This window comes from Notolepis coatsorum (assembly GCF_963971535.1).
Source record: "Notolepis coatsorum genome assembly, chromosome: 16".
NCBI classification, from domain to species: Eukaryota; Metazoa; Chordata; class Actinopteri; order Aulopiformes; family Paralepididae; genus Notolepis; species Notolepis coatsorum.
The window spans coordinates 7,044,890-7,068,627 of record NC_140180.1 but is presented as its reverse complement, the minus strand read 5'-3'; the positions used below and the strand labels follow the sequence as shown (position 1 = coordinate 7,068,627).

General features: G+C 44.7%; 1 long non-coding RNA gene across 1 annotated transcript; it reads right to left on the bottom strand.

Annotated features, from left to right (window-relative positions):
- Positions 1 to 22,650: 22,650 nt before the first annotated feature.
- LOC311242673 lies at positions 22,651 to 23,332 on the bottom strand. The gene is made up of 3 exons (XR_014620628.1): positions 23,281 to 23,332; positions 22,949 to 23,161; positions 22,651 to 22,843 (listed from the first exon to the last, which is right to left on the bottom strand). It is a non-coding gene; the product is annotated as an uncharacterized lncRNA (long non-coding RNA).
- Between the last annotated feature and the right edge of the window lie 406 nt (positions 23,333 to 23,738).

Here is a 23,738-nt window from a genome sequence, read left to right as displayed (position 1 = left end):
TGACATGATGACAGAGAGTTCAGAAGACTACATGACATGATGACAGAGAGTTCAGAAGACTACATGACATGATGACAGAGAGTTCAGAAGACTACATGACATGATGACAGAGAGTTCAGAAGACTACCTGACATGATGACAGAGAGTTCAGAAGACTACATGACATGATGACAGAGAGTTCAGAACCCAACTCAGCCACGGAGAGAGAGATTTACAATCTAAAAATCTACGTTTGGAAATACTTTGTATTTTGAACGTTGAGACAAGGTTGTATGCAAGCTATGCGAGTTACAGCTGGGCTACCATTCTTTGTCTATGCTTAACGCTAGCGTTTTGGGAATCCTATAGCGTCGAGAATGTAAGTAGCCTACTTTTCTACTCTATTGTAAATCATCCCTCAGGGTAAAACGTGTAGATATTGAATAATGAATAGAGACATAAACGCCATGCAGGCCCCCAGTGGTTGGATTACTATTTCCCCGTTTCATGCCAAGGGAAATATATCGGTCCATGTTTATCACACCTCGCTCGGAAGGCCGTCGCTGCATGTGAATGACTGCTCTATATACAGTAAACCTTCATTCATTCGATCTCGCTCCGAGAGACGACCCGTTCTCAATCAAGCACCAATCTCTCCTCACGCACAGCGAGGGAGAGAGAGAGAGAGAGATAGAGAGAGACAGAGAGAGAGAGAGAGAGAGAGGGAGAGAGAGAGAGAGAGAGAGAGAGAGGAGAGAGGGAGATAGAGGGAGAGAGAGAGAGAAAAGTCTGAGAAAAGAAAGTCTAACATACATTTTTTTTTATCCACTTTTTCTCCCATTTTCTATATTTTTCTCCCATCCCAATTTCGTATCATCCAATTCAACCCTCCCCTGTCACAAACGCTGTTTCTTGCCTCCCACAAGCCGGCTGCAATGTGGACTAAGTCATACATAGCACAAGTCCCCTCCGGTACTTGAGGTAACAGCAGTCGCATCTTTTCACCTGCGCAGCTCGATCTCTCAGTGGCGAGGAGTAACGCGTGGGAGGCTCACGCTGCCCCCGACACTTCCTGATTCTACTGCGCAGGCGCACCAACCGACCTGTAGGAGTCGCTGTCCACAACGCCCGATCCCCACCCATCAGTTTCCCACCCCCTAATACGGCCAATGTGTATTAGTACGGACGACCAGCTAAACTGAAAGCAAATGTGGAGCGCTGGGCTCGAACAGGCAAGCCCAGCGTCTCCAGATTTCGTGGCGAGCGCCTTGCCCACTACGCCACGTAGCCGCCCCCGAAAGTCTAACATATATATACATATATTATACTATGGAACTACACAATATGGATGTATTACGTGGCCCGTAACTGCCCCAACTTCCATCACTTGAAAAAGGCCACAGGCCGAAACATTGTGTTAAATTATATTAAACTTGGGAACACTGCAGACGTTGTGCTGACTTTTTTTCCCACAACTTTACATCTATTTGAGTCAAGCACCCGTGACTATACTTTGGATGTGCGTGAGTCTTTCTCTACTCCATAACTGGCCCCAAACAGCAGTGCCAACCTTTCTATATGTATGCCGTGTATGTAGGTATGTTGATCTTATTTATTTTGTTTAAATTAATAAATAGTATGTCTCCCGTTATATTGGTTTGCCCTCTTGTGGACAAAATGCACGATAATAGATATTTGAATGGTTCGAACCTATGTGTGTTTCTTTTTATTGTTTTTTTTTAGGAATAATCTAACATCATTTTTGGCTAAACTTGACAGCCCTAGTTGCATATATATACCCTGTCTATATAATGAGAAGACAAAAAAATTGAAATCTGTAACACTATAGATTGCTACAAAATAAACATACTCTGAGAAAACATTTTAATGTGACGTAAATTTATATTGAGTGAAATTATAATTGACTGCATTTTGAGGTGAAAAGTGAGTTTTAAAGATGTTTAAAATTAATTACGATCTGCTTTAAAGGCTGATAATAGTTGCGCAGTACGTGGTTGTCATGGTAACTAGTAAGGACGTGTGGAAGATTCCACTGTATGGCACGTGTCGTGCGTAGAAGCTTATTATGAAAGGAAAGGTAAAGAGATACATCTGGCAGATTCTTAGATACAGAGTGTATGTGTATGTTTGTTTCTATTTCACTCTAAGTGACCACAGGCTCACTTTGCCTAAGGGCTCAATACAAATACTACTGATGTATGTGCGCGCGCACACACACACACACACACACACACACACACACACACACACACACACACACACACACACACACACACACACACACACACACACACACACACACACACACACACACACACACACACACACACACACACACACACACACACACACACACACACACACACACACACACACACACACACACACACACACACACACACACACACACACACACACACACACACACACACACACACACACACACACACACACACACACACACACACACACACACACACACACACACACACACACACACACACACACACACACACACACACACACACACACACACACACACACACACACGCCCGCCCACCAGTCCAAGCACCTCTCCATAACTCGTGAAGGCCTCTATAGGGAGCCACTAGCTCCCTCTAAGTAGGTTGCTTACAAGTACACACACAGTGTGAAGTATTAGGATGCTGACACATGATGTTAATCCAGGCAGTTTTGGAGATGGATTTAGAGAAAGATGGGTAAATGAAAATAAGTCAACAAATCAACAGAAAATGCATTAACATTTTTGTTGCCGAAAACGTAGATCTACGTTTTTTTTACTGTATTTCTTTTATTCGCTATTGCCATTCAGAATTCAGCGGGGCACCTTGTGCATGCTGTACTGAATGTGTCTGAGCTGGCAGACGGTCTTATACCGCCCTCGAACGCCTTCGGCCATTATTGCACCCCATTAGAAACGGGTTTGTTTCTTTACGGAGCTGCGGCGTGGGTCCTAAACACTCCGGCAAAACACACGCTTGTAGGGATGGTTTTGACTACTGACCCCGCCCCCCCGTTGAAGTGCAATGTCCAACAACGTCGGAGGCAGGATCGCTGTGGATAACTGGAATGGCGATCAGCTGGAATGGCGATCAGATATTTGGATTATTTTTTTTGCATTACATCAGAGACCAAGTAATAACATTATTTTGAAAGCTTGCGTTGATCTGATATTTATTTCTACCCCGATCGACGCTGTCGCTGTGTCTGTATGTGTGGCTGTTTGCCGTTGGGTTGCAGGAGGCGTGTGTGTGTGTGTGTGTGTGTGTGTCTGTGTGTGTGTGTGTGTTTGTGAGTGATGTTGTACATAACACATATTTGTAATGCATTTATAAATATTTACTGCCAAATATTTACTGCCTACTTTCCAAGCCTCCTTCCTTCCGTCCTCCCCTCTACCTTGATCTGCCTCTCCACCTCCTCTCCCCATCGTCTCTTTCCTCATCTTTCTCCTTCTCCTTTCTCCTCATCCTCCCCCCTGTTCTCTTTCCTCCTTCTTTCCTGCATCTCCTCTACCTCGCTATGCCTCTCCACCTCATATCTTCCCTCATCTTTCCTCCTCTCCTTTCTCCTCCTCCTCCCCCCCTGTTATCCTTCCTCATTCCTTCCTTCCTATCCTCTACCTCGCTCTGCCTCTCCACCTTCTCTCTTCCATCTCCTTTATTATCCTCCCCCCTTGTTCTCTTTCATCCTTCATTCCTTCCTCTCCTCTCCTCTACCTCGCTCTGCCTCTCCACCTCCTCTCTTCCCTTCTCTTTCTTCCTCTCCTTTATCATCTTCCCCCCTTGTTCTCTTTCCTCCTTCCGTCCCTCCTCTCATCCACCTCCTCTCTTCCCTATCCTTTCTCGTCCTCCCCTTTGTTCTCCTTCCTCCCTCCTTCCTTCCTCTTCGATCTGCCCCACCTCATCTCTTTCCTCCTCTTTCTTCCTATCCTTTCCCCCCCACCCCCCTCTCTCTATCTCTCTGTCCCCTCCCCAGGCTCCACCCCAAGGGAGACAGGAAACCCCATTTAAAGACAGGTGCTGGCCTGTAATCAGATTAGTATCCTATGGGGCCGATAGATGAGCCGTGTGGGTGCATGGTCGAGCAGACCCGATAGGAGAGATGAGAGGAGAGGAGAGGAGAGGAGAGGAGAGGAGAGGAGAGGAGAGGAGAGGAGAGGAGAGGAGAGGAGAGGAGAGGAGAGGAGAGGAGAGGAGAGGAGAGGAGAGGAGAGGAGATGAGGGGAGGGGAGGGGAGGGGAGGGGAGGGGAGAGGAGAGGAGAGGAGAGGAGAGGAGAGGAGAGTGGAGTGGAGGAGAGGAGAGGAGAGGAGAGGAGAGGAGAGGAGAGGAGAGGAGAGGAGATGAGATGAGAGGAGAGTAGAGTAGAGAAGAGAAGAGGAGAAGAGAGTAGAGGAGAGAAGATGAGGGGAGAGGAGAGGAGGAGAGGAGAGGAGGAGAGGAGAGGAGGGAAGAGGAGAGGAGAGGAGAAGAGAGTAGAGGAGAGAATAAGAGATGAGATAAGAGGAGAGGAAAGGAGAGGAGAGGAGAGGAGAGGAGAGGAGAGGAGAGGAGAGGAGAGGAGAGGAGAGGAGACAAGATGAGAGAAGAGGAGAGGAGAGGAGACAAGATGAGAGAAGAGAAGAGAAGAGGAGAGGAGAAGAGAGGAGAGGAGGGGATAAGAGAGTAGAGTAGAGGAGAGAAGAGAAGAGAAGAGGAGAGGAGAGGAGAGGAGAGGAGAGGAGAGGAGAGGAGAAGAGAGGAGAGGAGAGGAGAGGAGAGGAGAGGAGAGGAGAGGAGAGGAGAGGAGAGGAGAGGAGAGGAGAGGAGAGGAGAGGAGAGGAGAGGAGAGAAGAGAAGAGGAGAGGTGAGGAGAGGAGAGGATAGGAGTAGAGAGTAGATGAGAGAAGAGGAGAAGAGAGTATAGGAGAGAAGAGGAGATGAGAGGAGAGGAGAGGAGAGGAGAGGAGAGGAGAGGAGAGGAGAGGAGAGGAGAGGAGAGGAGAGGAGAGGAGAGGAGAGGAGAGGAGAGGAGAGAGGAGGAGAGGAGAGGAGAGGATAGGAGAGGAGAGGAGAGGAGAGGAGAGGAGAGGAGAGGAGAGGAGAGGAGAGGAGAGGAGAGGAGAGGAGAGGAGAGGAGAGGAGAGGAGAGGAGAGGAGAGGATAGGAGAGGAGAGGAGAGAGGAGGAGAGGAGAGGAGAGGAGAGGATAGGAGGAGAGGAGAGGAGAGGAGGGAGGAGGAGAGGACACATTCTACTTTAGGTCTCTGCAGACGAAGGGAGGAACGCTGAGCAAGACCGGGACAGAAATACACCTGTGCCCTGTTGGCTTAGAGACGTGCAGCTTCATCGTCAGCTACACAGCGGAAAGAAAATGCACATCCCTGCAGAAAGGAACATGCAAACGCCCCCACTCTGCAAGAAAGAGGACACTCGTATCTGACCGTGTCCTACTTAGTATTAGTAAGAAGAAGTAGGGATGGGCAAGGGAGATGTTTTCCCAGACGGAGTACTCGCACGGATTACTCAAGTAGTGCTCAAAGCTTTAGAACACATCTTAAAGCGCACAGACTACACACACAAGTCAGTTACCATTTTGTAATAATTACATTACCTCCACTCTGTCTGCAGCAGGTCTCTCCGCTCATGGAACGTCCGTATCGATATTAGTCTATGAACGCTACACTGTAAAAAATAAATGTTTTTTTACGGGAAATTCACTGTATTATTTTACAGATTACTTGTTTTTCTACTTTAAGTGTAAATGCCATAAAATACAGTAAATTACCTTTTATCAAAATATTACCCATTAAATAAAGGTTGTAATCTGTAAATGTATTTGATTTTACTGTAATTTGACAGTAAGTATTTGGCAACCATTGATGCCAGACATTTACCGTTTTCTTGCAGCTTTTTTTCTTACAGTGTAGGGGAGAACGGGGGACGTTGTCACACGGGTAGGTTGTCACATTCATTATATTTCATCACCAGAGGGTCCTGTCTCCCATATTTTGGTATTTAAATGTCCAGAATTGGGGTCAGAGTTCACCTACATTGTCATCTTTGGAGTGAAACAGCTGAACTTGAGGTGAGAGGACCTTTTGTGTTTCCCATGTCCATTTGTAAATATTCCGCTCCTCAGTATTTTTCTTCTAGGCTTTTACACAATTGGTGAAATGAAACAACTATTACCCTTAAAAATTGTGAAGGGATAGCTATAGTTTAGATTGTTGTTAGCTAGCTACAGTACGTAACTAGTTGTTAGATGTCTGTTAGCCTTGATGCTATCAAGACATTCCAGTTGGGGTTGGTCGTCACATTTTCTTTGGGGTTGGTTGTCACATGTTGTGTAGGCTATTATTGTTAGGCTGATTTATTGCATTCTTATTTTGTTATATAGGATGGCCTAAAGATGTGTTTCCTGTTTATGTTCATGTTAAGATGCATTACGTTATGTATTTGTCAACTTGTCAATGCAATTACACTTTCAAATTTAGTTCTGCCTTCTTGTCTTCTTTTTAAGATTTCTCCCATTAAAACACATGGTGACAACCAACCCCATAGTGTGTGACAACCATCCCCATGATGGGGTTGGTTGTCACAATGTGTCAGAGTGTCTTTGATAGGTGATTAACTCTTTGTTACAATACGTTGGAAAATGAGAGGGATACACATTTCAAGGCAACATCTTAAGCTTCAATGTAGGAATGACTATTGGAAGATGTTTTGATGATGAGTAATTCACACTAGAGTAAAACGTGTGACAACTATCCCCGTTATCCCCTAGGCAACGTGGGCGACGTGTTGCAGGGCACGATTTGGAAATGCACGAACACAAACTGCTGTGTTTATCTTTTAGAGGATGCTAAGCTAGCTTTAAAGTTTTCACGGTACGCTCTCACACTTCACAGCTGACCAGTGTTTTTTTTTTTTTTTTTATCTTTTTCCTCCGATTTTCTCCCATCCCAATGTTAGTCGTATGCCAATTCCCAATCCCCTTCCTGGTCGCTGCGCACTTACCCCCCACAGTCAGATCATCTGGGAGAGTGGAGGCTATCACCTGATTCCTCCGACACACGTCCAGCCAATCAACCGCTTCTTTTCACCTGGCAGCGCGGATCCTCCCTGAGAGGGCGTAGCGTGTGGAAGGATCACACTATCCCACTCAGGTCCTATCCGCGCTTAGCAGGCGCCCCGACCGAACTGTAGGAGTCGCTGTTTACAACGACCCGGACCCACCCCGCCAGCTTCTCACACCCTCTAATACGGCCAATTGTATTAGTGTGAACGGCCAGCCAAGCTGGTGACAACCCCCGGAGCTGTGAGCTGGATTCGAACAGGCGAATCCAGCTCACAGCTCCGGGGTTGGTGACGAACGCAATCTCCGCTACGCCACCTAACCGCCCTCACAGCTGACCAGTGTTGTTGTTTTCTTCCTGCGACAACTCGCGCCTCGTGGGATTTCAGAGCGATATTTCTGTTTCAGCGGCACGAACGAGCGCTGTTGGTGATAGAAGAAAATCGAGCACCCTCAAAAACCACTCGAGTTCAGTTGAAACGGTGAGTACTCTGGTTATCGATTACTCACGCGCATCCCCAGTAAGAAGTACAGTATTTAAATTACATCTTATTGGTATGCCAGGGAAGTGTTCCACTGGTAGCTGGCTCTGTGAGATCACAGGAGCATTTATCTGGTCAGGCTTTCAAGTCAAGAGCTCGTGCCTGAAACCACAGTTTGAAACCCAGTTGTTTGAAAAAACAACGACAGTGGTTCTCGAAGAGCTTAAGCATAAATGCTGCTCAGAACCGGAAGGTGTTTCTTCTTTGAGAGAAGAGCAATCAATGACTCCACCATCACCCCCTCCCCCCTAGTCCGCAACCTCTGTGTCATCCTCGACCCCACCCTCTCATTTGACCCCCATGTCCGATCCATTGTAAAAACATCTTACTTTCACCTCCGCAACATTGCCAAAATCCATCACTGCCTCTCCCCCCTTGCTGCTGAATCCCTCATACACACCTTCATCTCCCCCTGCCTCGACATTGCAACTCCCTCCTCACTGGCATCACCTCCCGCACCCTCCACAAACTGCAGATGGTCCAAAACTCAGCCGCACGCCTCCTCACTCAACACCCGGTCCCGTGAACACATCACTCCTGTCCTCCACTCCCTCCACTGGCTCCCGATCAAGGAATGCATCAACTTCAAAACACTACCCCCCCCTACTTGACTGACCTCATTCTCCCTTACCGCCCCACCCGTTCTCTCCAGTCCTCTTCCACTGTTTCCCTCACTGTCCTGTCATCCAAACTTAAACGTTTTGGTGACCGGGCTTTTTCACGAGCTGCACCCCGACTCTGGAACACCCTCCCTCAGACTGTCCGAGACTCCCTCACTCTCCACCTTTAAATCCAGACTAAATACCTACCTGTTCTACCAAGCATACAACCTTCCTTACCCATAACCACCCTCCTCCAACCTACCACCTCCCTTTCCCCTTCCCTACTTTATAAATAAAATGTATTATTAGTATTATTATTATTAAAGAACAGCACTGATTGGTTGAAGTTAGCCAGTGATCGACAAATAGACAGAGAAAAATGTAAGTGCCGGCCTTATTCGAAACAGGTTCAAAGGACGACTTGCCAGATGGGTCTGTTGCACAAAATCAACTAGCGGGTCAGGTTAGTTATCAATATATTTCCCTAAACAATGATATAGGGGCGCTGTGTCACTATGACAACGTGCCTGTTACAACATGTGTTTAAATTTTTTTTATTTCTTTATGTGCAGTGAAAGCTTGGGGCCAGCTGTTTCTCTGTTCCACTGTGTGTGTGTGTGTGTTATGGTTTGACACCGACCCCAAACGCAACGACACAAGAGAGTAGGATTCAGAGTTGCCAAAAACAAGGGCTTGTTTATTAAGACTAAATAAACAGCACAGACTCGGAAGAGTTCAAACAAAGACTGGAATACAAGCAAGGATGAATGTTGCTGCTCTGCAGCTTCTCCCGGGATGGTAGTCAGGGGAAGCAGACGCTAACGTCAGAGCCGCTCTGCAGACTTCTCTCGGCAGAATCTCCGAGGTGGTGCGGGACCGAGAGAGAGAGAGGGAGCGAGTTAACTCAGAGTGCAGGTGGAACAGAGCAGGTGAACAGGAGAGGTGACTTGTACCCGAAAAACAAAGTTATCCAAGTGACAGAATCTTCGGTGTAAATACACACTGTGAGTAACGTTCCAAACACAATCCCAAGTGATAGATATCTTCGGTGCAAAATAAACACTGTGAGCGATGTCCAAAATACAATCCAATGTGATAATATCTTCGGTGTGTAAACACACAGTGGGTGATGTTAGGCCAACATATTATCCCAATGAAACAATCCAAAAAAGGCAAACGCTGGGTGAGTGACTGTCTGATAAAAAGCTGGAAATCTTCAGTGTTATATAAACACACGAAAAACGGAATTGGATCAAAGACAGTCATAAAAACTCACCCAGGCGTTGTGCGTAAAGAGCGTTGGAACAGAACGGAGCGAGCGCGTCGCCACGGGGAAAGGGTGTCCAAGAGGAATGCTTCTTGAATATCCTGGAGGCAAAGCACAGGGAAACAACAGCAGGCAGCAGGAACGGCGAATGCAACAGAAATATCAAAACGATCCAACAAAACTTGAATGGGGAAACGGGGTATAAATAATACGGGAATGCTTGATTGACAAGCAGTGACAGCTGAGGGAAGTGATTGAAAAGCGTGTGGACGGGGGAGAACCAATCAACGACGTCTCTGGGAAGAAGCGTGTGAATAGGGGAATGAAATGATTAACAGAAAACAAATGGAAAACAGAGCGAGTAGGCTTAAAGGAACAGAGCGAGTGGGTGAGCAGCGGACCAATCATCACAGTACTTCAAGAAGCCCGTGGTGGGGAAAGAACCAAACCTTACAGTGTGTGTGTGTGTGTGTGTGTGTGTGTGTGTGTGTGTGTGTGTGTGTGTGTGTGTGTGTGTGTGTGTGTGTGTGTGTGTGTGTGTGTGTGTGTGTGTGCGCGTGTGTGTGTGTGCGCGCGTGCCTGCCTGCCTGCCCGCGTGTGTTTTCATCATCAACATTGTTAAACCATTGTAGGACCTTACACACTGTACTTACAGAAATACGTAACTTAACTTATTTGGAAAGTACCCTTGTGTTTGCTATTTCATTGAAATGATATTTCTAAGGAAATCACAGCAAATGGTTTTCTGTATCGTAACCCCCTAGTTGTGACTCCATCTTTGTTTGAGAATCCTGGCGATGTCCATGGGAGAGAGGAGTGAGAGAGAGAGCGAGAGAGAGAGAGAGCGCGAGAGAGAGATAGAGAGAGGAATGAGAGAGAGAGAGAGGAACAAGAGAGAGAGAGAGAGATAGAGAGCGAGAGAGGAGAGAGAGGCTTTCACCTTTTAACAATGAGAGAGAACGACTTCCAAGTGCAGCATGTTGCAGCTTGTGGACCGTGTGTGCTCCGCTGTGTAATCTGCTTCACAGCTTCCGAGACAGAGAGAAGTACAAGAGAGAAAGCCGTGTTGCAGCCTGAGTGAGTGAGTGAGTGAGTGGTCCAGCGACGCCAAGGTTTTCCAAAAGCTGTGTAGTGTTGCACTCGACATGAGAGATTCATAACGCCTCATGAAAACTTGATGCTTTATTTTTGCATCGCTAGCGGGCGATTATTTTAGCCGTGTATTCCGGGTGAAGTGAGCTGTACGGCAGCGCATCTAAGACGTAGGGCTGGGCGATTAATCGATTGTATTGATTCATTCGAAATCATGATTTAGTAAGATTTTTATATTATAAAAAAATATATATTATTATTATTATTATTTATTTTTTACGAGTCACCTTTTATTTTACAAAAAAGTGATGTTTGGTGAAAGTTAGATTTGCACTTTATTAATCCCAATAGGGAAATTCATTCTTGTTTGATGATCAAGAGGCACCTTTTATTTGTTTTAAGTGAAGTTTGGTGAAAAAGCAAGTTATTGCACTAGTAATCCCAATAGGGACATTCATCTTTGTTTGATCAAGAGTAACCTTTTATATATATTTTTGTTTTTTAAGTGAAGATTTGTGAAAGTTAGGTTTGCACTTCAATCGGGAAATTCATCTTGGTTTGACAATTTTTTGTGTCAAATAAAAACTAAGCTTATTTGAATGATTTCCTTGGCGTTTCTAGTCACATCTAATCGGATGTGGTGTGAACAAATCTGAGATAAAATGTTTAGGCCATATCGCCCAGCCCTACAAAGACGGAGACTTCTCGGTGTGGATATTCCCCCAAAACCCACGTAAATAATGCATCTATATGAACAAAACCGCTTAGCTAGCCTGTTCAACGTGGATATTCTTTATTTTTTTTATGAAAAACTCCCAAACCCCAAACTGTAATATCCCTCTCTCGACGTCGGGTGGAAACACTAACTCCGACAGGCTGGCAGCGCCCTTGTTGCCGAGAAGCACAAGGTGAAGTCAGAATGAGTTCTTCTTACACTTCGTCTCAAGGTCACTCCTGTAAGCCTTTGTGCTACTCTGAGCTTTAAAACTCTGTGCCACTGTGAGCTGTAAGACAGGGCAGAGGAGGGGGGAAGGAGGAGAGGAGGGGTGGGGGAGGACAAGGACATGATGGGGGGGGGGGCAAAGGATGTATAGAACAGAGAGATGGAAAAGAGAGGATGGGGAGAGAGCGGAAACACAGGCAGGGGTTGATGGGAGGTTATATTTAAGCATGCAGGAAGGATGAGGGATGATGGATGAGGAGGGTGGATGGAGAGAATGGGAAGTGAGATAGGATCGAGGACAAGAGAGAGGGGTGAGGAGAGGACAAGGCATGGATGAAGAAGATAAAGAAATACAAAAATATGAGAGGAGAGAAGAAAAGTAGAAGAGGGGGCAAGGGGATAGGAGAGGGGGAGAAGGGAGATGAGACGAGAGGAGAGGAGAGGGGGATAATAGGGTAGAGGAGATGAGATAATGAGATGAGAGGAGAGGAGATGAGAGGAGAAAAGTAGACGAGAGGAGAAGATAGGAGATGAGACGCATAGAAGAGAGGAGATGAGAGGATAGGAGAAAATGAGAAAAGAGGAGAGAATGAGAGGAGAGAATGAGAGGAGGAGGGATAGGAGAAGGATAGGAGGAGAGGATAAAAAATAAAAAAAGAGGATGGTAGAGGAGAGGAGCGGAGAGGATAAGGATAGGAGAACATTTGAAGAGAGGAGAGGAGATGAGAGGAGAAGAGAGGAGAGGAGAGAAGAGGAGAGGATAATAGAGTAGTAGAGGATAGATGCAGAGAGTAGAGGAGAGAAGAAGAGAGTAGAGGAGAGAGGAGGAGAAGAGAAGAGAGTAGAGGAGAGGATAGAAGAGGCGAGGAGAGGAGAGGAGAGGAGAAGAGAGGAGAGGAGAGGAGAGGAGAGGAGAGGAGAGGAGAGGAGAGGAGAGGAGAGGAGAGGAGAGGAGAGGAGAGGAGAGGAGAGGAGAGGAGAGGAGAGGAGAGGAGAGGAGAGGAGAGGAGAGGAGAGAGAGAGTCTGTTGTTTAACTACATATTGTATTCTGTATTCATGTCTGTCTGCCAACAGCCTTGGGACAGACAGGTATCGTCTCTCATTCTAGGAAACATAACACTGAATATTACATGTTGCACTGGAAATATGAAGCCGGCCCGCACACGCACACACACACACACACACACACACACACACACACACACACACACACACACACACACACACACACACACGCACACGCACACGCACACGTGCACACACACACGCACACACACACGCACACACACACACACACACATGCGCGCGCGCACACACGCACACGCACATGCACACACAAGCTACAACAAGATCAAGGTATCTCTGCAAGACACATATCAATTGCAGCTTGTTGCTTAAGGCCTTCAGCACAAGCCCCATCTGAAATTCATGAGAAGCATCCGTCCTGCCTAAATTGTCATTGTCTGGGGAGAGACTACATGCCCTGATAGGGCCTGCATACCCAGAATGCCTTGTGGTCAGACAAAGACCGACATCCGTCGGAATGCTTTTAAAACGTGTGTACTACTGCCATATACCCTCTTTGTGGCTGTAAAGTGACTAGAGCCAGCCACTAGCATGCTTGTGACACAGACTCATTTACCATTGTTACCATTTAGACTAATTTGACTCAGCCAAGATGCACAGCATGCAACAGTTAGTATAGTAAGACAACTCGATGTACTGCATGGTAGCCTTTATTTTCAGATATTCATGTTTTCAGATGGGCCATTTAAGCTAGCAATTAGTCAACGGTAGCTCATTGTTATTAGCTGTGTGGTCTCGGACTCTAGGTCTAGACATTCACAAAGAGGGTCTATGACCGTAGCATGGGTGCTACTATCGTTAGCTCTCAGAAGGTAGCTATAAGCCTGCAGCATCTAGTACTACTACCGTTAGCTCTCAGAAGGTAGCTAGAAGCCTGCAGCATCTAGTGCTACTATTGTTAGCTCTCAGAAGGTAGCCAGAAGCCTGCAGCATCTAGTGCTACTACAGTTAGCTCTCAGAAGGTAGCTAGAAGCCTGCAGCATCTAGTGCTACTATTGTTAGCTCTCAGAAGGTAGCCAGAAGCCCGCAGCATCTAGTGCTACTATTGTTAGCTCTCAGAAGGTAGCTAGAAGCCTGCAGCATCTAGTGCTACTATTGTTAGCTCTCAGAAGGTAGCCAGAAGCCTGCAGCATCTAGTGCTACTATTGTTAGCTCTCAGAAGGTAGCCAGAAGCCTGCAGCATCTAGTGCTACTACCGTTAGCTCTCAGAATGGTAGCCAGAAGCCTGCAGCATCTAGTGCTACTACCGTTAGCTCTCAGAATGGTAGCCAGAAGCCTGCAGCATCTAGTGCTACTACCGTTAGCTCTCAGAATGGTAGCCAGAAGCCTGCAGCATCTAGTGCTACTACCGTTAGCTCTCAGAATGGTAGCCAGTTAGCCTGCAGCACCGTAGTACTAGTAACGTTAGTATTGTGTATTCAAAAATGCACCGGACTGCGACGTAACGTTTTACCGTGTATTTGCTTGCTCCACCATTGCACAACAACACACACACCAACTCTTGTTACCACACCGCTTTACGGTATTTTCACAGCACTGTCGCAACATTACCGTAAAACGTGAACACCGTTGTGATCCACATACACAACAGTTAGCTCTCAGAATAGCCAGTTAGCCTGCAGCACCAGCAACGGTAAGCGTGTCTCATTTAATTTCCACCACTGAAGCAGGGTTTCCCCTCCTCATGTGTGTAGAGACAACCAGCTCTGCGTGTGCTCGCTCCACTAGTGAGGACTGGTCTCGCCCTCTGCTGGCGCGTGTGTGCACTACAACCAACCACTGTCAAAACTCCGTTTCACTGTAATAGAAACTGAAACGCATCTGTGATTTTGACGGTATTGATTTTCAATACCGTCGGGATTTATAAATACCCTGGTATACCGTAATACTGTCATACCGTCCAAGGCTAATTCTGGGTACGCTGGCCCGAGTAGATTAGATTAGATAAAAATGTATTGTCATCATACAGCACAAGTACAGTACAACAAAAATACGTTTGGTATCCAACCAGAGTGCAAATGTAACAGTACAGTGCAGTAGTAATATACAATGTACAGGTGATTAAACTGGGTATAGAATATATAAATTAGTACTACTGAGTAATAGTGCTAATCATCAGATGTATGTACATAGCTGTAGTATTAATATGTACAGTGATACATGTATAATACACTATGGTAGTAAGTCCTACTGGCCAACAGCTTATTAAGAGTACATGTAGGTAAGGGTACATATGTGTCAGCGCACAGCGGTTTGTGCCAGATGTCTACATTTTCATTTTTCAGATTATTCCAGATTGCTAAAGTACAGAATCTAAGCTTTCAAATGATGTGTCATATGTTGAAATCTGAGATTTTTTTGAACATGATGTGCTCATTTGTAACTTGTAAAGCAGGATGTTTTCTAGAATACTTAAGAGGAGATAATGCTTCTGAAAGGCAGGCCACATTTTCACACTTCAGACAGTTGGGCGTCAACAAAAACCCAATCCAGCAACGCCCATCACCTGAATAGCATTAACATAATTAAGTGCTGCCATGAGGGTTATCTCTCCTCAGGACCCCTGATGTAAACAAGACAAAGGTATTTTTCTGGTCTTCATTCTCTTTTGTTTGTATTGAGCTGTACTGTATTGTTCGCATTCTGCAATCTGTTAACCCTTTCTCTGCCACGCTTATGTACATCCTTATAGCATCCTCTGCCAGCTCTATTTGTCTATGGAGATGTTCCCCTTCTTTGCAGGGCTATAACTTTTTAAATTGTATTGCTAAATTGACATTACTATGGCCCATTCAACGTCAATTATCTATCGTTTAGGATGTAGCAACGTTCTACTTTTTCATTCACATATTCGTACTAAAATACGGTCTAAAGTATAAATATGTTTTTATCGTTTTCTGCAGCATTCTGCAGAACGTGATTTATAGCCCTAAATGCATTATATTGATGATCAAATACAGTTTGATAGCGATCGGCGCCAGATAAAAAATGTCAAATGTACGTGCTTCTAGAAGTTACTAATTATCATCTGATGTTGACCGGATGGGGGGGGGGGGGGGGGGGTCGTTTATAATTCCGTGGCCAACGTTAGATGATTCATGTAGTGTGGGTATCGAACACGGTAAAAATAAACGCTGAAACTTACCCCAGTCTCCTCGGGCCGTTGGGCGATGAGCGTGGAGCAAAAAGATTGCTATTATGGGATGTTGAAATATGCGACCCATCTCCAGGTTGTATAATAGTATATACGTCCAAATCATGTTGTTTATTGAGTTAGGGTGAGCGATCGATTATCCAGTGTGTCAAGATGGAGTCCCGGGAGCTATAGCGAGTGGTCAGACCGAATTTGGATGAGCACCAGTTTCCGTTTCCGGTTTGCTGTTTGGGCGATCCGCCGATCCGCCACCAGATGGCACTCTTGAACCGTTGGAGAGTTGAGAGGAGATCAACAGTAGATCTCAAGTCTCCGCGGGAGAAATATGATTGCCATCACAGATTTTTGAAATATTGATCTCAATGACGTGCTACGGCGTCTTTATTGTCATTATACAGACAGCGTTATATAGCTCAACAGTGCACAATATGTATATGCAGTAATCATTTATATATACAATATATACGCTAAGAACAGCATTATTGTACTATGCTAACATACAGAGTTGTATGGGTATAGTAGGGCATGTACTCTCTGCGTCTATTTGAATCCTAACGCATTTATGCTTCCGCGTTCGCGTCTTGCGCTCTGATTGGCCACTGACGTTTCTGGTCGCACCAATCGTGTGAGGGCAAGTTATTTCGCCGGTTAAGCTTAGGCACTCTTTCGAAGTTGGTTAAGGTTAGAGTCTGTCTTAGAGCAGGGCGATAGAACGCCAGCCCTGATTCCATACTCTAACCTTAACCAACTTCGAAAGAGTCGCCTAAGCTTAACCAGTGATAAACTAGGCGTTAGGTAGTTTGCTGCCGGTCGAGGCGGAAATGGGCGCGTCATGTGATTGGGTGCACATGTCACATGACCAGAAATGTCAGTGGCCAATCAGATCGCACCAGAAACGGCAGTGGCCAATCAGATTTGCAAAACGCGAACACGGAAGCATAAATGCGTTAGGATTCGAATAGACGCATACTCTCTCCCTCATTGCCTACAAAGGGGCCGTGGCCATGTAGACTGCATACGATTGGTTGTTTTCTTCCGCCTCTGTTCACACCACATAAGACACGGAAGTGGCTCTGGTTTCAGCATTGGGGGAGACATTTTAAGGTGGGTGTCAGGGGGTCCTCCCCCAGGACATTTTAATCACACACTTAATTTCCTGCATTCTGGTGTACCAATTTGCAAATTTTCTGCATCGATTTATGGGGGAAATGTCTTTATTTATGTAAAGGAGGATCACTTCTTCCGCACTCCAGATGGATTCTGGGAGTTACGTAGCCTACTGTATGTCAAGCTGCTCCATAGTCATTTAGTCCATAATCATCCCATTGATTATGACAAGCTGGAGTCATGTAAACCTCAGATGGGGTTTTCCAGCTCATTGGGAAACATGAGGGCCGTCTGGTGAAGAGACTGATGCGGTGACTAGACAACAGACATTAATAATATGAGCACAATATGAGCACTAAACACTGCTCAAAATCTGACTGGCAATTGCCCCACGTGGCAAGCACGCCCGCCTGCACACGGAACAGGCCCACCTACCTCCGGCCAATCGTCTCTAACTACACACCCTCAAGACCCACTCCTGTCTGAGCTCCTTGGGGGTCATCAAAAAGAAGCAGGCTGCTCTCGGGCCTCGCTCTACAATTGTGGAACCAAATTCCCACCACAGTCAGGACAGCCGAAACCCGCTCAATTATTCCGACTGTGCTCCTTGGAGGGTCTAGGACCCAGTGCTTCTAGTTAACAACCTATAACATAGTGCTTCTAGTTAGCAACCTATGATCTAGTGCTGCTAGTTAACAACCTAGGACCTAGTGCTTCTAGTTAACGACCTATAGTCTAGTGCTTCTAGTTAACAACCTGGGACATAGTGCTTCTAGTTAACATAGAGTCTAGTGCTTCTAGTTAACAACCTAGAGTCTAGTGCTTCTAGTTAACGACCTAGAGTCTAGTGCTTCTAGTTAACAACCTGGGACATAGCACTTCTAGTTAACATAGAGTCTAGTGCTTCTAGTTAACAACATAGAGTCTAGTGCTTCTAGTTAACAACATAGAGCCTAGTGCTTCTAGTTAACAACATAGTAGTGCTTCTAGTTAACAACATAGAGCCTAGTGCTTCTAGTTAACAACCTAGAGTCTAGTGATTCTAGTTAACAACCTATAGTGTAGTGCTTCTAGTTAACAACCTAGGGCCTAGTGCTTCTAGTTAACAACATATAGTCTAGTGCTTCTAGTTAACAACCTAGAGTATAGTGCTTCTAGTTAACAACATAGAGCCTAGTGCTTCTAGTTAACAACCTAGAGCCTAGTGCTTCTAGTTAACAACATAGAGTCTAGTTCAAGTTTCAAGTTCAAGTTTCTTTAATAGTTGTCATACAGAGGTACAGAATACTTTTGTACAAAATGCTTCTTACTGTTGCGCTCCAGAGACTGTGCAAGACAAGATAAGTATGGAATAAAAACATAGTAAAATTAGAAGTAAAAAAAGAGGTCACAGTGTTCAGTTTAGACATATGTACAATGTTCGATGCAGAATAGACATAGTTACCATACAATATACAATATACAATATACAATACTGTGCAGTGTACTAATATACAATACTATATAGGGGGACTATATATAGTGCAAGGCAGAAATTGAGAAATGGGACGAGGTGCAATTTAGGTACAATTCACAGTAGGTGTACGAGTTGTAGTGCAAATCCTTTATCAATAAATATAAAGTGTAAGTGTGTTTGTGTGATCTAAAGTGTGGAGAGTGGGTGCTGCAGTGTGTTGTTTGTTTGAGTGAGTGTGTGCGTGTGGGTGTGTGTGCTGTGTGCATTTGATGGTTGTTGCATAGTGATTATTGTTCGTTTAGCGATTATTGTTCGTTTAGCAGCCTGATGGCCTGGGGATAGAAGCTTCTTCTGAGTCTTTCTGTGCTCGCCTTAAGACTCCGGTATCGCTTGCCTGACCGCAGCAGTTCAAAGAGGCAGTTGTTCGGGTGGCTCGAGTCCTTAATAATTCTCTTAGCCTTCCCCTTGCACCGCTTGATGTAAATGTTCTGGAGGGTGGGAAGCCCCCCTCCAATTGTGCGTTCGGCTGAACGTGTCACTCTTTGTAGTCTGCTACGGTCTTGTGCAGTGCTATTCCCAAACCAGGAGGTGATGTTGCCGGTCAGGATGCTCTCTATTGTACATGAGTAGAAGTTACTAAGGATCTTCTGACTGACTTGGAACTAAATTAAATTAAATCTCGCACAGGGCCTCGCACTTCTCCCAGGCGGCCCTGCCTGCAGGCTCTATACAACAAGAGGTGCAAATCCAGAGCCTGCAGGATAATGAAAGACCCCCACCACCCCAATAACAGCCTGTTCCAGCTGCTGAGGTCAGGCAGACGCCTGCGAACCCCAGCTACTAGGACGGAGAGGCTTAGGCTAAGCTTCTTCCCCCAGGCCATCAGAGCCTTGAACAATGAACATTGAGAGACACAGAAACTGAACTATCCACACACAAGCACACACAAGCACATACACGACACGCACACTGAGCACGCTCACACACTAGCAGCCACTTTAACACTCATGCAGCACACACGCACACTTATGGCCAGAGGAAAGGCCACTTTAAATTAGTATAACAGGAACAGTGTATTGCACTACTAAAGCTACCTAGCATGTCCTATATGCTCTGTAAATACTATGTACAGATACCGAGATGGCACACCATGTTACCTGTTTATTGCACTGTTGTTTTTATTGGATTCTATTATATGTTGTACCACTGTATTTTTTATTGGATTCTATTATATGTTGTACCACTGTATTGCACATCGTCGCGGGCAAGCCCAGCCGCATTTCATTGTATACCTGTATGCCGTGACAATTAAAACTCTTGACTTGACTTGACTCTCAAGTCTTGACTTGACTTGAGAGTATAGTGCTTCTAGTTAACAACATAGAGCCTAGTGCTTCTAGTTAACAACCTAGAGCCTAGTGCTTCTAGTTAACAACCTAGAGTCTAGTGCGTCTAGTTAACAACCTAGAGCCTAGTGCTTCTAGTTAACAACCTAGAGTCTAGTGCTTCTAGTTAACAGCATAGTGCTTCTAGTTAACAACCTAGAGTCTTGTGCTTCTAGTTAGCAACCTAGAATCTAGTTTTATTGTTTTATTGTGGATCCTCATTAGTCTACACCAAAGTGAGACTACTCTTCCTGGGGTCCAAACATAAAAAATACAAACACACAAAAAAGTTAAATAAAAATGTAAAACCACAAACATTGAAGTACTCACAAGAAAACATCACAACGAACAAAACTGTGAATAAAAGCTCACTCAATATTCATAATATCATAATTATCAACCATAAAATACAAATTACATATTCAGTCCATAAGAACAAAACAGATCAAAATTATATATATGATTTGAACTCATATTATAGCATAACTTTTCTCAATTCACCGATCACCTTTATATTTCCATACTAATTTCAAAAGTCAATGGCCAAAATGTAACTCATTATTCATGAGCGCAATTTTAAACTTTTTTTTAAACATAAATTTGTGCGTTATCTTAGTTATATTTCTGGGTATTTTATTCCAATAAGCAACTGCTCTATACATTAACGTCTTTTTCAGAGCATTTGTTTTTGGTAGAGGTAAAGTAAAGCATGAATCTAATGCTTGCCTTGTGCTATATCCATGTCTCATATTAGTTGGGTACATTTGTGAGTGCAAACCCTCCGGTTTCCCAGTATTACAGATATTAAACAAAAAAGTTACCAGGCTACATGCCATCCTTTGTTCCACTGTCATCCAGGTCAGCGCGGCATGCATCCCTCCAACACTACTCCTCAAAGAGCAGGGTACAGAGCGAGGCGTGCCGCCTTGTTCTGAGCTAACTGGAGTTTGTTCAGATCAAGCCTAGAGGCGTTAAACCATATAGTAGGACAGTAGTCCAGGTGGGATAAGACCAAAGATTGTAGTACACGCTTTGCTGTACCATTAGTCAACAGATTTCTACACCTTCTGATCATTGAAGTACCACAGCTCATCTTAGCCACCATATTGCTAATGTGTTTCGACCAAGAAAGTGTTTCATCTATTACAACACCCAGCAGTTTTGCCTCATTGACCTGTTCGATATCAGCACAGTTCAGAACTAGATTTTATTTAGGATTTGATCTAGATGTATATGTGGTACCATTGACTGGTATTTCATAACCAATATGTGACCAGGTATGGACTTCAGGGTCATGTTGAGGGATCTTCATTTTTTTTTTTTTACATATTATGAAAGTACAGATTCATACCTTCAAAATAAGCCATCACTTGAACATTTTGGTGGGATACTTTGCAAGCTACTTCCTATGATTCATGGTGATTATCACAAAACGTATTCAGAGATAATAGCCTTCAAGAGACGAGCAGGCTATTCAGTGACAATAGTGAAACAACTACAACACTACCCAGAAGTCATTGTAATCCATGGCCCCCCTCTCTCTAGGGCAATTAACACCTGGCAGCTTTCCAGTCTGAGGCTCTTTGTTATTAAAATGAGTCTGGTGACTGGTAGTGGTAGTGAAAGGGACCCTGATAATAAACAAGAAACTTAATCAAGTTTCAAGATTTTATTAGCATTTAAAATAACACGAGATAAAAATAGACATGCTAAAGTCAATGTTCAATGTTCTGATGGCCTCTCCAGAAGCATTTAGATGTAAATACATGTAGTGTGGTAGTGAAAGACACAACAACTAGGTTAACCTTCTGTAGTCTGGTAGTGAAAGGTTAACCTTCTGTAGTGTGGTAGTGAAAGGGTTAACCTTCTGTAGTGTGGTAGTGAAAGGTTAACCTTCTGTAGTGTGGTAGTGAAAGGTTAACCTTCTGTAGTGTGGTAGTGAAAGGTTAACCTTCTGTAGTGTGGTAGTGAAAGGTTAACCTTCTGTAGTGTGGTAGTGAAAGGGTTAACCTTCTGTAGTGTGGTAGTGAAAGGGACCCTGATAATAAACAAGAGACAAAATCAAGTTTCAAGATTTTATTAGCATTTAAAATAACACGAGATAAAAATAGACATGCTAAAGTCAATGTTCAATGTTCTGATGGCCTCTCCAGATGATCACCGTGGTCTTTTTGAACCGCCGCTGGATATTTTGGCTGGTGGTGCCGGGCATGTTACGTCCTGGGCTTCCTCATCACAGAACTCTCTGATCTTGTGGAACAGATAGTGTTGTCTTGCAGAGTCCAGTCCCGGTGGTGGCAGCACAGGAAGTCCATCTATAGGCGGCAGGACACGGACGTCACGGAGCAGCTGGAATCTGGTTTCAGCGCCATCAATAGACATCTTTGCCACAACCACACCAGGTTCCTTGGAATCAAAGCTGCAATAATAAAGTGAAACGTTAGTACAGGGCACATAACAATATCAATGCATTTGTATCATTTGCCAATGACATTCTTTGCACTAAAGTGTGAATAATTAATTACAGTAAATACACAACACACAGTGACCACACCCACCTAAAGTGCTGGTACTGCTTGATCTGTGGCAGTGGCTTGAAGTAAGGCCCCAGATGTTCCTGCCAGTTGTAGGACTGCACGATTACAGTGCCATCTTCCTTTCCCACTAGCTGTGGTATGTTGATTCCAGCCACTGAGCTGTCCCTTACGACTGCTGCAATCTCATCAAGAGTGTTCACCTTGGTCTTTCTGAAACGCTGCTTGAGAAGCCCAAAGAAACAGTCCGGGGAAAACTTTGTGTGGCTTACAATCAGCAGGTGGAGATTGACACGATGGTGAAGACCATGTAGCGCTCGCCACGCTAAGTACCACAACATGTACTTGTTCTTGTTTTGGCCACTGCAGTTGTCACAGTGAAGGTCAACATCTGTCTCCCCAAGACCATGGTCTTTGAAGAAGTGGTGCAGGTAGCTTATGACGGCGTTGCTACCTTTGCTGGACTCCATCCCCTCATCCACCAAATAGTTGACTTGCCGTGGAATCGCCTCACAGCAAACACCGAATATGCTGCACTTGCGTGGAGCCAAGAAGTACATGGGCCCTGGTTGAAGGGGGTCTGATGGGTAGTGCACCTGCAATAAATGAATAAGGATTTTAGAAAGAAAAAAAAGGGAGCAATGCAGTAGTTATAACAATTATAACATGATGTTGTGAAAGAGGGCTTGGTATGTAGTCACCTTTTGAGCGTAGTCGAAACTGTAATGCATTGTCAAGGGCTTGCTTGCCGGTGGCACATGACCACCCAGAGAAAGACCATCACCGATCTCCTTGGCGGCTTTAAGCATGCCCTTGTAGGCAGCCCGCTCTGAGGTTACATGCGCCAGATGTTGTTCCTGCTGCTTCAGCTTTGCAGACTTCTCAGCCTCTGGCAGATTGGCACTTTTGAAAATCTGAAAAAAAAAAGTTAAGTAAATGATGATTAATATTAATAATAATAAACTGTATTTGTATAACACTTTTCATACAGAAGTTGCAGTTCAAAGTTCATAACACTGTGATGTTCACTAACCAGATAATTGTTCTTCTGACACACCCAGCAAAGATCAGACATTGGTTTGATTGCTGTGATATGACTCAGTAATTGCCTCCAGAGGGACTTAAATGTGGACATGCCCACTGCTCGCTGGTCTGAAAGATTAATAAGAACACATGTTAGCACAATGTCATTCATTTTCAAGCTTTGTTTTTATTTGACAAAGACCTATTTGACCTATTTCTTTGACAAAGATTTGCTTACACCTACCAACTGGCATTGCCTTGGTATATAAACGCCACACAGATGCCTTCGTGACGAAAGATGGTAACAGCTGACCGGTAAAGTTCTTTTGGTGTGCCTGGCATCCAGGGAGGTGAACAGCATGATCTTCTGCATAATTCAACACAAATTGAACTACTTTTTCGATATCTTCATATTTTATGCAATGCTTGTTGTTGCGTGGCGATCAGATTCTGGCTCTGCCTCGTCTT